This window comes from Rana temporaria, chromosome 5 (assembly GCF_905171775.1).
Source record: "Rana temporaria chromosome 5, aRanTem1.1, whole genome shotgun sequence".
Taxonomy (NCBI): Eukaryota; Metazoa; Chordata; class Amphibia; order Anura; family Ranidae; genus Rana; species Rana temporaria.
Genome location: NC_053493.1, coordinates 18,347,208 through 18,358,912, shown reverse-complemented (window position 1 = coordinate 18,358,912; position 11,705 = coordinate 18,347,208).

Genomic DNA, 11,705 nt, shown 5'->3' with positions numbered 1-11,705 from the left:
TATAATAATATAATATAAATATTGTACTATCTATATAATATATATATATAGGCATACCCCACTTTTGAGTACACAATGTTTTTTTTTTACTATCACTGGAAAGTGCAAAATCAGGCTCACTTCTGCATAGAAATCAATGGGATTCCAGGTTTTATTACCAGGCTTAATTGAACAAGCTGGGGTTAGAAGCTTTTTTCACATTTTGTCATGCTACAACCAAAAACGTAAATGTATTTTATTGGGATTTTATGTGATAGACCAACACAAAGTGGCACCTAATTGTGAAGTGGAAGGAAATGTATTTTTTTTTTTTACAAACGTGTGAAAAATGTGGGGGGGTACATTTGTATTCAGCCCCCTTTACTCTGATACCCCTAACTAAACTCTAGTGGAACCAATTGCCTTCAGAAGTCACCTAATTAGTAAATAGAGTCCACCTGTGTGTAATTTAATCTCAGTATAAATACAGCTGTTCTGTGAAGTTCTCAGAGGTTTGTTAGAGAACCTTAGTGAACAAACTGCGTCATGCAGGCCAAGGAACACACCAGACAGGTCAGGGATAAAGTTGTGGAGAAGTATAAAGCAGGGTTAGGTTCTAAAATAATCTCCCAAGCTTTGATCATCTCACGGAGCTCTGTTCAATCCATCATCCGAAAATGGAAAGAGTATGACACAACTGCAAACCTACCAAGACACGGCCGTCCACCTAAACTGACCAGGCCGGGCAAGGAGAACATTCATCAGAGAACCAAGAGGCCCATGGGAACTCTGGAGTATCTGGAGTATCTGCTGATACTCCGGCGTACTTTCAAATTTGCTGCGTCGTATCTTTATTTGTAATTCACAAACAAAGATACGACGGCTTTTGGCTAAGATCCGACAGGCGTACGGCTTCGTACGCCTTCGGATCTTAGGTGTAATTTTCCGGCGGCCGCTGGGTGGAGTTCGCGTCGTTTTCCAGCGTCGGGTATGCAAATTAGCTGTTTACGGCGATCCACGAAGATACACGCGTTCGTTGCAATCTCTTACGTCGTCGCTAGTCGGTTTTTCGCGTCGTAAAGTTAAGAGTGCTATTTAGATGGTGTAAAATGACACCATCCATGTTAAAGTATGGCCGTCGTTCCCGCATCAAATTTTTTTTTTTTTTTTTGCGTAAGACGTCCGGGAATACGAAAGTATGTTACGCACGTCGCTGTTCAAAAAACACGTCGGGGCGCCGTAATTTTGCGCAAAGCACGGCAGGAAATTTTCACACGGAGCATGCGCAGAACGTTCGGCGCGGGATCGCGCCTAATTTAAATGACACACGCCCCATTTGAATTAGGCGGGCTTGCGCCGGACAGGTTTACGTTACGCCGCCGCAAGTTTACAGGCAAGTGCTTTGTGAATCAGGCACTTACGCCGAAAACTTGCGGCGGCGTAACGTAAAGGGGATACATTACGCCGCCGTAATTATTCCTGAATCTGGCCCGCTATGTGTAGCAGAAAACTAACACTGCACATCACCCTGAACACACCATCCCCACTGTGAAACATGGTGGTGGCAGCATCATGTGGTGGGGATGCTTTTCTTTAGCAGGGACAGGGAAGCTGATCAGAGTTGATGGGAAGATGGATGAAGCCAAATACAGGGCAATCTTAGAAGAAAACCTGTGAGGCCGCGTACACACGGTCGGTCCAAACCGATGAAAACGGACTGAAGTTCAGTTTCATCGGTCCAAACCGACCGTGTGTACGGCCCTTCGGTCCAAAAAAAGAGAACTTGCTTTAAAATCGAACCGATGGACGGCTGACCGATAGGTCAAAACCGATGGTTAGTACGCAAAAGCATCGGTTTAAAACCCGCGCATTCTCAGAATCAAGTCGACGCATGCTTGGAAGCATTGAACTTCATTTTTTTCAGCACGTCGTGTGTTTTTACGTTTTCCGCGTTCTGACACGATCGGTTTTGGAAACGATGGTGTGTACGCACATCAGACCATCAGTCTGTTTCAGTGGTGAACCAATGAAAACGGTCTGTCGGACCATTATCATCGGATGGATCGACCTTGTGTACGCGGCATTAGAGTCTGCAAAAGACTTGAGACTGGGGGGAGGTTCACCCTCCAGCAGGACAACGACCCTAAACATACAGCCAGAGCTACAATAGAATGGTTTAGATCAAAGCATATTCATGTGTTAGAATGTCACAGTCTAGACCTAAATCACATTGAGAATCTGTGGCAAGACATGAAAATTGCTGATCACAGACGCTCTCCATCCAATCTGACAGAGCTTGAGATATTTTACAAAGAAGAAGAATGGGCAGAAATGTCCCTCTCTAGATGTGCAAAGCTGGTAGAGACACCCCCAAAAAGACTTTCAGCTGTCATTGCAGAGAAAGGCGGTTCTACAAAGTATTGACTCCGGGGGGCGCCATACAAATGCCCCCCACACTTTTCACATATTTATTTGTAAACAAAAAATGAAAACCATTTATTATTTTCTTTCCACTTCACAATTATGGGCCACTCTTTGTGTTGGTCGATCACATAAAATTCCAGTAAAATACATTTATGTTTTTGGTTGTAACATGAGAAAATGTGGAAAATATCAAGGGGTGTGAATAATTTTCAAGGCACTATATACCGTATTTATCGGCGTATAACACGCACCCCAACTTTAAGAGGGAAGTTTCAGGACAAAAACTTTCCACAGCCCCCTGCGTATAACATGCAGGCACAGTTTACCCTCTATTTTCAGTGTAAAAAGGTGAGTGTAAGGCCCCGTACACACGACCATACATGTATGCTGAAACTGGTCCACGGACCAGTTTCAGCATACATGTTTGGTCGTGTGTAGGCGCGAGCGGGCCGAATTCAAGCAAACATTTGCCCGCCGGGCCTTTTCCCAGCGGGCAAATATTCCTGGACGTGTCCTGCCCGCTCGGACATGTACGGTCGTCAGTACAGACCTACCGTACATGTCCGAGCGCCCGCCGTCCCTCGCATGCGTCGAATGACTTCGACGCATGCATGGAAGCCTTTAAATGGCAGGCCCGCCCACGTCGCCGCGTCATCGTCGCGGCGACGACGCGGACACGCCCCGCGGACGCGCGGACTTCTGTACGATGGTTAGTACAGCCATCGTACAGAAGACCTCTGGCAGACATGTACGGTGAAAACGGTCCGACAGACCGCTTTCATCGTACATGTTTGCTCGTTAGTACCCGGCCTAAGGCTTCATTCACACTTGGCGGACTCCGTCGCTACGGAGTCCGCCTGCTCCCGTCGGCTCAGCGGGAGATCAGTCCGCAGATCTCCGCTGAGCTGACGATGACAAGCTCCTCTCTTGGGAACTTCCACGGGAACTTTTTAAACTAGTCGCTAAGACTATGAACCCCCCCTGCTTGGACCCCCCTGCAAGTGAAACACAGGAATTCTGCAATGAGCTATCTGACTTTTTCATCGACAAAATCGAAACGATTCGGGCAACAGTTCAACAGAAAAAGCACACCAACCACATTCAGATACAGCTAGAAGAAGAAATCAACATAAATAACCCACGATCGACGATTTTTGAGCTGGTCCCAATTACAATCGACACCACAAAAAACATCATCGGAAGCCTCCGAGACAACACATCACCCAATGACATCGTTCCTACAAAACTTTTGAAAGAATGCACGGACATTTTGGCACCCACCATAACGCACATCATAAACCAATCATTCAGGGAAGGGATAGTCCCTAACAACCTCAAGCAAGGCATAATAAAACCCCTCTTAAAGAAACCCAACCTCGACCCGAAAGACCCAAACCAGCGCAGACCGGTAACAAGCCTCAACACGATCTCCAAGATCATGGAGAAAGCAGTAGTACAACAGCTTCAGCCACACCTGGACGATCACAAACTCCTAGATCCTCTACAATCAGGTTTTCGCCCAGGCCACGGCACAGAAACGGCTCTTCTCAAGATATGGGATGACGCCCTCGAAGCAGCAGATGATGGAGAATCCTGTCTCCTAGTGCTGCTGGACCTTAGCGCAGCCTTCGACACAGTAGACCACAACATATTGCTCACACGACTCAAGGAAGTAGCAGGAGTCTCAGACGCGGCCCTACCGTGGTTCGCATCTTTCCTAGGAAATCGCACTCAGACCGTGAAACTTGGAGGTTTTACATCAGAAACACGGACCGTTACATGCGGAGTCCCGCAAGGATCGCCCCTCTCACCCGTACTCTTCAACATCTACATCCGCCCGCTCCTCAAAATCATCAGCAAACAGGACCTGCGCTACCACTCCTATGCTGACGACACGCAGCTTTACCTTCGAATCACCAACAAAAAAGAACAATTTCATGAACTGGGAAAATGCCTCACACTGATCGACAATTGGATGACTGAAAGCTCCCTCAAACTCAACGGATCCAAAACAGAGCTACTCACCCTACACGCAAATAGGAAATCCATTTCTAGGACCACATGGATACCACCCACCATCCTCAGACAAACCATTGCGCCAAGCAACAAAGTCAAAAGCCTCGGAGTCATCTTTGACTCAGACATGAAGATGGATGCACAAATAGGATCAGTTGTCAGCAGTTCTCATCATCTGCTCCGCATGCTACGTAGACTCATCCCCTTCATCCCGGAAGAAGACAGAGCTGTAGTGGTTGGAACTATCATCAATTCACGACTCGACTACGCAAATTCGCTCTATTTAGGACTACCGAAATACCAGATGTCACGTCTACAAGTCGTCCAGAACACGGCAGCCAGACTGGTAACAGGTAAAAAGCCGTGGGAATCAGTCTCCCCGGCCTTGAGATCCCTCCACTGGCTGCCCGTACAGGACAGGGTGACATTCAAGACACTCTGCCTCACCCACAAATGTATACATGGGAACGCTCCACAATACTTAAGCGAGAAAATAAAACCCTACGTCACCAAGCGCGTGCTCCGATCAACCAACCAAAACCTTCTCCAAATTCCTAAATCCCGCTACAAATCGAAGGGAGAACGCAGATTTTCGGTCCAAGGACCTCGGCTCTGGAATGCTCTACCCACTACCATCCGCCTGGAGGAAAACCATCGGGCCTTTAGGAAAAAACTAAAGACCCACCTCTTCTGAAGGACCGGTACGACTATGGATGTCAAGCGCCTTGAGGCGATTAAGTTCGCATTTGCTGCGCTATATAAGTCACTCACTCACTCACTCACTCACTCACTCACTCTCTGCTCACTGAGCGGGGAGGGGCTTGTCGGGCACCGCTGTGTCCCTATGGAGCGATCTGATGAAAACGGACAGAATGTCCGTTTTCATCAGATCTTACCCGATCTGATCCGCATGGACGGATGGGGACGTGGCCCCCATACGTCTGTTTTTATAGCGGGTCGGATCGGGTCGGATGTCAGCGGACATGTCTCCGCTGACATCCGACGCTCCATAGCGATGCATGGAGCGGCCGTTCAGGTCCGCCGACAGACGGACCCGAACGGCCAAGTGTGAATGAAGCCTAAAGCCTCGTACACACGACCGAGGAACTCGGCGGGTGAAACACATCGTTTTCCCCGTCGAGTTCCTTGTTAGGCTGTCGAGGAACTCGACAAGGCAAGTTTCTCCATTCCCGTCAAGGAAATAGAGAACTTGCTCTCTTTTTGGCTCATCGAGTTTCTCGACAATTTCCTCAACGAAAATGTACACACGACAGGTTTCCTCGGCAAAAAAATATCTCCCAGCAAGTTTCTTGCTGGTTTTTGTTTTTGTGTGTACGAGGCCTTATACGCCAATAAATACAGTATACATATATATATATATATATATATATATATATATAAATAACAAAAATTATATAGTAAATATCTATAAAAATATATAGGGCTAGATTCAGGTAGCAGATACTCCGCCGTAAATTTCAAATCTGCGCCGTCGTATCATTACGCCGATTCTCAAAGGCAGATACGTTCAAAAAATAGGCTTCCTCCGCCGACGTAACTTGAATACGGCGGCGTATGATTGTGTGCAATATTATAGAATATGCAAATGACCTAGATACGCCGATTCACAAACGTACGTACGGCCGGCGCAATTTATTTACGTTGTTTACGTTAGGCTTTTTCGGCGTAAGGTTGCTCCTGCTATTAGGAGGCGCAGCCAATGCTAAGTATGGACGTTGTTCCCGCTTAGAAATTTGAAATTTTTACGTCGTTTGCGTAAGTCGTTTGCGAATAGGGCTGGACGTAATTTACGTTCACGTTGAAAGCAATGACGATTATGGCGGAATTTCGAGCATGTGCACTGGGATTCTTTCACGAACGGCGCGGGGTCACCATTAATTTAAATAAAACACACCCCCCTCATCATCATTTGAATTAGGCGCGCTTACGCCAGCCCCATTTACGCTACGCCGCCGTAAGTTAGGAGGCAAGTGCTTTGTGAATACAGCACTTGCCTCTCAAACTTACGGCGGCGCAGCGTAAATGCGATACGCTGTGCCGCCGTAAGATCAAGCGCAGCTACCTGAATCTAGCCCATAGCATATAATAATATATTGTTTGTGTGTACAAATTAGCGGAAGCCATTTCAGTCCGAGGAGAGGAGCCAGTACAACTGTGCAAGACTGAAGGGAAGGTCCGGAGTTCAGCTTTAAAGCGGTGGTTCCCCCTAAAACTAATTTCTAACAATAGATTCGTAAGACCCGTTGCACTGCGGGTAGGCTGGCTTTTTTTTTTTTTTTCTCGTACATACCGAGATCTCCCCGTCTCGTCCCTAGGCGGTGGGCGGAACTAGTTGATTGACGTTCCTCGGACGGGCGCGTACGTGACGTCACGACTTTCCGAAAGAAGCCGAACGTCGCTGCGCATGCGCCGTATAGTGTCGGCTCTATACGGCGCATGCGCAGCGACGTTCGGCTTCTTTCGGAAAGTCGTGACGTCACGTACGCGCCCGTCCGAGGAACGTCAATCAACTAGGAACGCCCACCGACAAGGAACGAGACGGGGAGATATCGGTATGTACTAAAAAAAAAAAAAAAAAAAAAAGCCAGCCTACCCGCAGTGTAACGGGTCTTACGAATCTATTGTTAGCAATGTGTTTTAGGGGGAACCACCCCTTTAAGAAGTGGCCAGAGAGAAGAGTGGAAAGCAATCACATCTTCAGCATTAGGCGGCCTTGCATTTTTTATATACTTTTCAAATAAATCATCCGATTATATACATTCTCAGCCTCCTGCTGACAACACTTTGCATTTAATCAGTGGAATTTCTATCTGAGAGAAAAAAGAAAAGCCGTCTCTATCTGTGCATCTATTTGATGCAGAAAACCTGTTACACGCAGGACTTAAATAAAACATCGATTTAATGGAGTTTTTACATGGAGATTGTGCATTATTGATGTGTACATGACCTGAGTCGCTGGGATGGGGTTGTTGTTATACTTTTTTTATAGCATTAGGGATATTAACATATATTTAAAAAACTCCATAAACTATGGGGGCAGATCCACGTATCTGCGCGTAAGAATCCGCCGGGCGCAGCGTATCCAAGATACACTACGCCGCCGCAACTTATTTTAATTTTTTTGAATCCTCAACGAATTTGCGCCGTAAGTTACGGTGGCGTAGTGTATCTTTGGCGGCGTAAGGGCGTGGAATTCAAATGGATGTAATGGGGGCGTGTTTTATGTTAATACGTCGTGACCCGACGTAAACAACGTTTTTTTTTGCACTTTGAAAATGTTACGTCGTTTGCGTAAGTCGTTCGCGAATAGTGCTTTGCGTAGAATGACGTCAACGTTGTAAGCATTGGCTTGTTGCAGGTTAATTTAACCTGCAACAAGCCAATGCTTACGACGTTGACGTCATTCTACGCAAAGCCCTATTCGCAAACGACTTACGCAAACGACGTAACATTTTCAAAATTCAACGCGGGAACGGCAGCCATACTTAACATAGGATACGCCTCATATAGCAGGGGTAACTATACGCCGAAAACAGCCTTACGGAAACGACGTAAAAAAATGCGCCGGCCGGACGTACGTTCGTGGAACGCCGTATCTAGCTAATTTGCATACTCGACGTGGAATTAGACGGAAACGCCACCTAGCAGCCAGCGTAAATATGCACCTAAGATCCGACAGCGTACTAAGACGTATGCCAGTCGGATCAAGCCCAGATTTAGTCATATCTTGTTTTGTGGATACAAAACAAAGATAGGACGGGGCATTTTAAAAATTACGCGGCGTATCCATAGATACGCCAGCGTAATTCGTTTGTGGATCTGGCCCTGTATATATATTTATTTTTTATTTTATTATTTTTTTACAATTTTTCACTTTTGTCAACCTAGAACAGATATATATATAATTTATTATTATTATTATTATTATTTTTTTTTTTTTTAAACAAAAAAAGAAAGCCTTGCACAATAAACAACTGTAAAGCACAAGCGCATCAATATTATCAGAGACAGTGTTGCTCGTTCCACTGCACATCCTCCTAACCTCGGGAAGACACCACCTGGATCTATTCAGCTTACAAGTTTCAAGGGGGTTCTCCTCTTCATCAGGGGCCCTCATCAGCTTCTGATGAAGAGGTGATCTGCCTCGAAATGCGTAAGCCGAATAGATCCAGGCAGCGTCTTCCAGAGGTAAGGAGGACGTGAAGTGAATTAAGCAACACTGTCTCTGATAATATTGATCAGCTTGTGCTTCACAGTTGTTTGTGAGTATAAATCTGTTTTGGTTTTAACAATAAATAGTTTATTATGGTAATTCTCTAGGCTGGTGTTCCCTCTATTGTGATTTTGTAGTGTTTTTAATATCTATCAGTGGGTCTTCCAAAGCCTTCCAGCAGTAAAAGTATGGGAATGCAAAATAGGTATTGAAATGCTGGAGGGTGATAGGTGGGGCTAAGTGTCATGGAAAGGGGCGGGGGGGGGGGGGAGACTGCAGGAGGGTTGGTGGGTCTGAATAAGGAATAAGGTTACGGGAGGTAGCTAAGGGGCAACCCTGGGGGGTGGGGTTCTCTGAAGGGAGCTGGGGGGTTTGCAGGGGTACTGTTAAAGGGTGGAGGACACTACAGGGGCTAGGGGGCACTGTTAAAGGTGGAGGACACTACAGGGGCTAGGGGGCACTGTTAAAGGGTGGAGGACACTACAGGGGCTAGGGGGCACTGTTAAAGGGTGGAGGACACTACAGGGGCTAGGTGGCACTGTTAAATATATGGGAATGCAAAATAGGTATTGAAATGCTGGAAGGTGATAGGTGGGGCTTAGTGTCATGGAAAGGGAGGGGGGACTACAGGAGGGTTGGTGGGTCTGAATAAGGAATAAGGTTTCGGGAGGTAGCTGGGGGGTGGGGTTCTCTGAAGGGGGCTGGGGGGTTTGCAGGGGCACTGTTAAAAGGTGGAGGACACTACAGGGGCTAGGGGGCACTGTTAAATGGTGGAGGACACTACAGGGGCTAGGGGGCACTGTTAAAGGGCGGAGGACACTACAGGGACAAGGGGGCACTGTTAAAGGGTGGAGGACACTACAGGGACTAGGGGGGCACTGTTAAAGGGTGGAGGACACTACAGGGACTAGGGGGCACTGTTAAAGGGTGGAGGACACTACAGGGGCTAGGGGGCACTGTTAAAGGGTGGAGGACACTACAGGGGCTAGGGGACACTGTTAAAGGGTGGAGGACACTACAGGGGCTAGGGGGCACTGTTAAAGGGTGGAGGACACTACAGGGGCTAGGGGGCACTGTTAAAGGGTGGAGGACACTACAGGGGCTAGGGGGCACTGTTAAAGGGTGGAGGACACTACAGGAGCTAGGGGGCACTGTTAAAGGGTGGAGGACACTACAGGGGCTAGGGGGCACTGTTAAAGGGTGGAGGACACTACAGGGGCTAGGGGGCACTGTTAAAGGGTGGAGGACACTACAGGGGCTAGGGGGCACTGTTAAAGGGTGGAGGACACTACAGGGACTAGGGGGCACTGTTAAAGGGTGGAGGACACTACAGGGGCTAGGGGGCACTGTTAAAGGGTGGAGGACACTACAGGGACTAGGGGGCACTGTTAAAGGGTGGAGGACACTACAGAGACTAGGGGGCACTGTTAAAGGGTGGAGGACACTACAGGGACTAGGGGGCACTGTTAAAGGGTGGAGGACACTACAGAGACTAGGGGGCACTGTTAAAGGGTGGAGGACACAACAGGGGTTAGGGGGCACTGTTAAAGGGTGGAGGACACTACAGGGACTAGGGGGCACTGTTAAAGGGTGGAGGACACTACAGGGACTAGGGGGGCACTGTTAAAGGGTGGAGGACACTACAGAGACTAGGGGGCACTGTTAAAGGGTGGAGGACACTACAGGGGCTAGGGGGCACTGTTAAAGGGTGGAGGACACTACAGGGGCTAGGGGGGCACTGTTAAAGGGTGGAGGACACTACAGGGCCTAGGGGGCACTGTTAAAAGGTGGAGGACACTACAGGGGCTAGGGGGCACTGTTAAAGGGTGGAGGACACTACAGGGGCTAGGGGGCACGGTTAAAGGGCGGAGGACACTACAGGGACTAGGGGGCACTGTTAAAGGGTGGAGGACACTACAGGGGCTAGGGGGCACTGTTAAAGGGAGGAGGACACTACAGGGGCTAGGGGGCACGGTTAAAGGGCGGAGGACACTACAGGGACTAGGGGGCACTGTTAAAGGGTGGAGGACACTACAGGGACTAGGGGGCACTGTTAAAGGGTGGAGGACACTACAGGGACTAGGGGGCACTGTGGGACACTGTTGGGGTTAGGGGCAGATGGCATCATGTTCCATAGCCATAAGCATCCAACAAATAAAGTTTGCTTACTTTTAAATATTGTTCATAGAGGCACACTTACCGTATTTTCCGGCGTATAAGACGACTTTCTAACCCCTTAAAATCTTCTTAAAAGTCGGGAGTCGTCTTATACGCCGGTAACCTAACCTTACCTTATCCCAGAATCGCGGCCGTAGGATTTTTCAAAAGCCGCGCCTCCGACGTCTTCTGTTCCGTGATAGGCGGAAACACTCAGCTTCCCAGGAGGCACTGTGTTCAGTGTCCGCCTATCACGGAGGCCCTCTCGTCCTGTGTTTAGTGTCCGCCTATCACGGAGGGCCTCTCGTCCTGTGTTTAGTGTCCGCCTATCACGGAGGCCCTCTCGTCCTCGGACGAGAGGGCCTCCGTGATAGGCGAACACTGAACACAGTGCCACCTGGGAAGCTGAGTGTTTCCGCCTATCACGGAACAGAAGACGTAGAAGGCGCGGCTTTTGAAAAATCGTACGGCCGCGATTCTGCATGTATTGGGATAAGGTAAGGGCACAGTCTGGCATGTAATGGGGCACAGTCTGGCATGTACTGGAGCACAGTCTGGCATGTACTGGGGCACAGTCTGGCATGTACTGGGGCACAGTCTGGCATGTAATGGGGCACAGTCTGGCATGTACTGGGGCACCGTCTGGCATGTAATGGGGCACCGTCTGGCATGTAATGGGGCACAGTCTGGCATGTAGTGACAAGGTCTGGCATGTAATGGTGGCACCGTGAGGCGAGGTATGGCTAGTAGGAAGGAGGTAATCTTATACGGCGAGTATATCCCAAAACCAAAATTTTGGCTGGAAAATTAGGGGGTCGTCTTATACGCCCAGTCGTCTTATACGCCGGCAAATACGGTATTATACACAGGAAGTTGTGGTTGGTCAACATTTTCC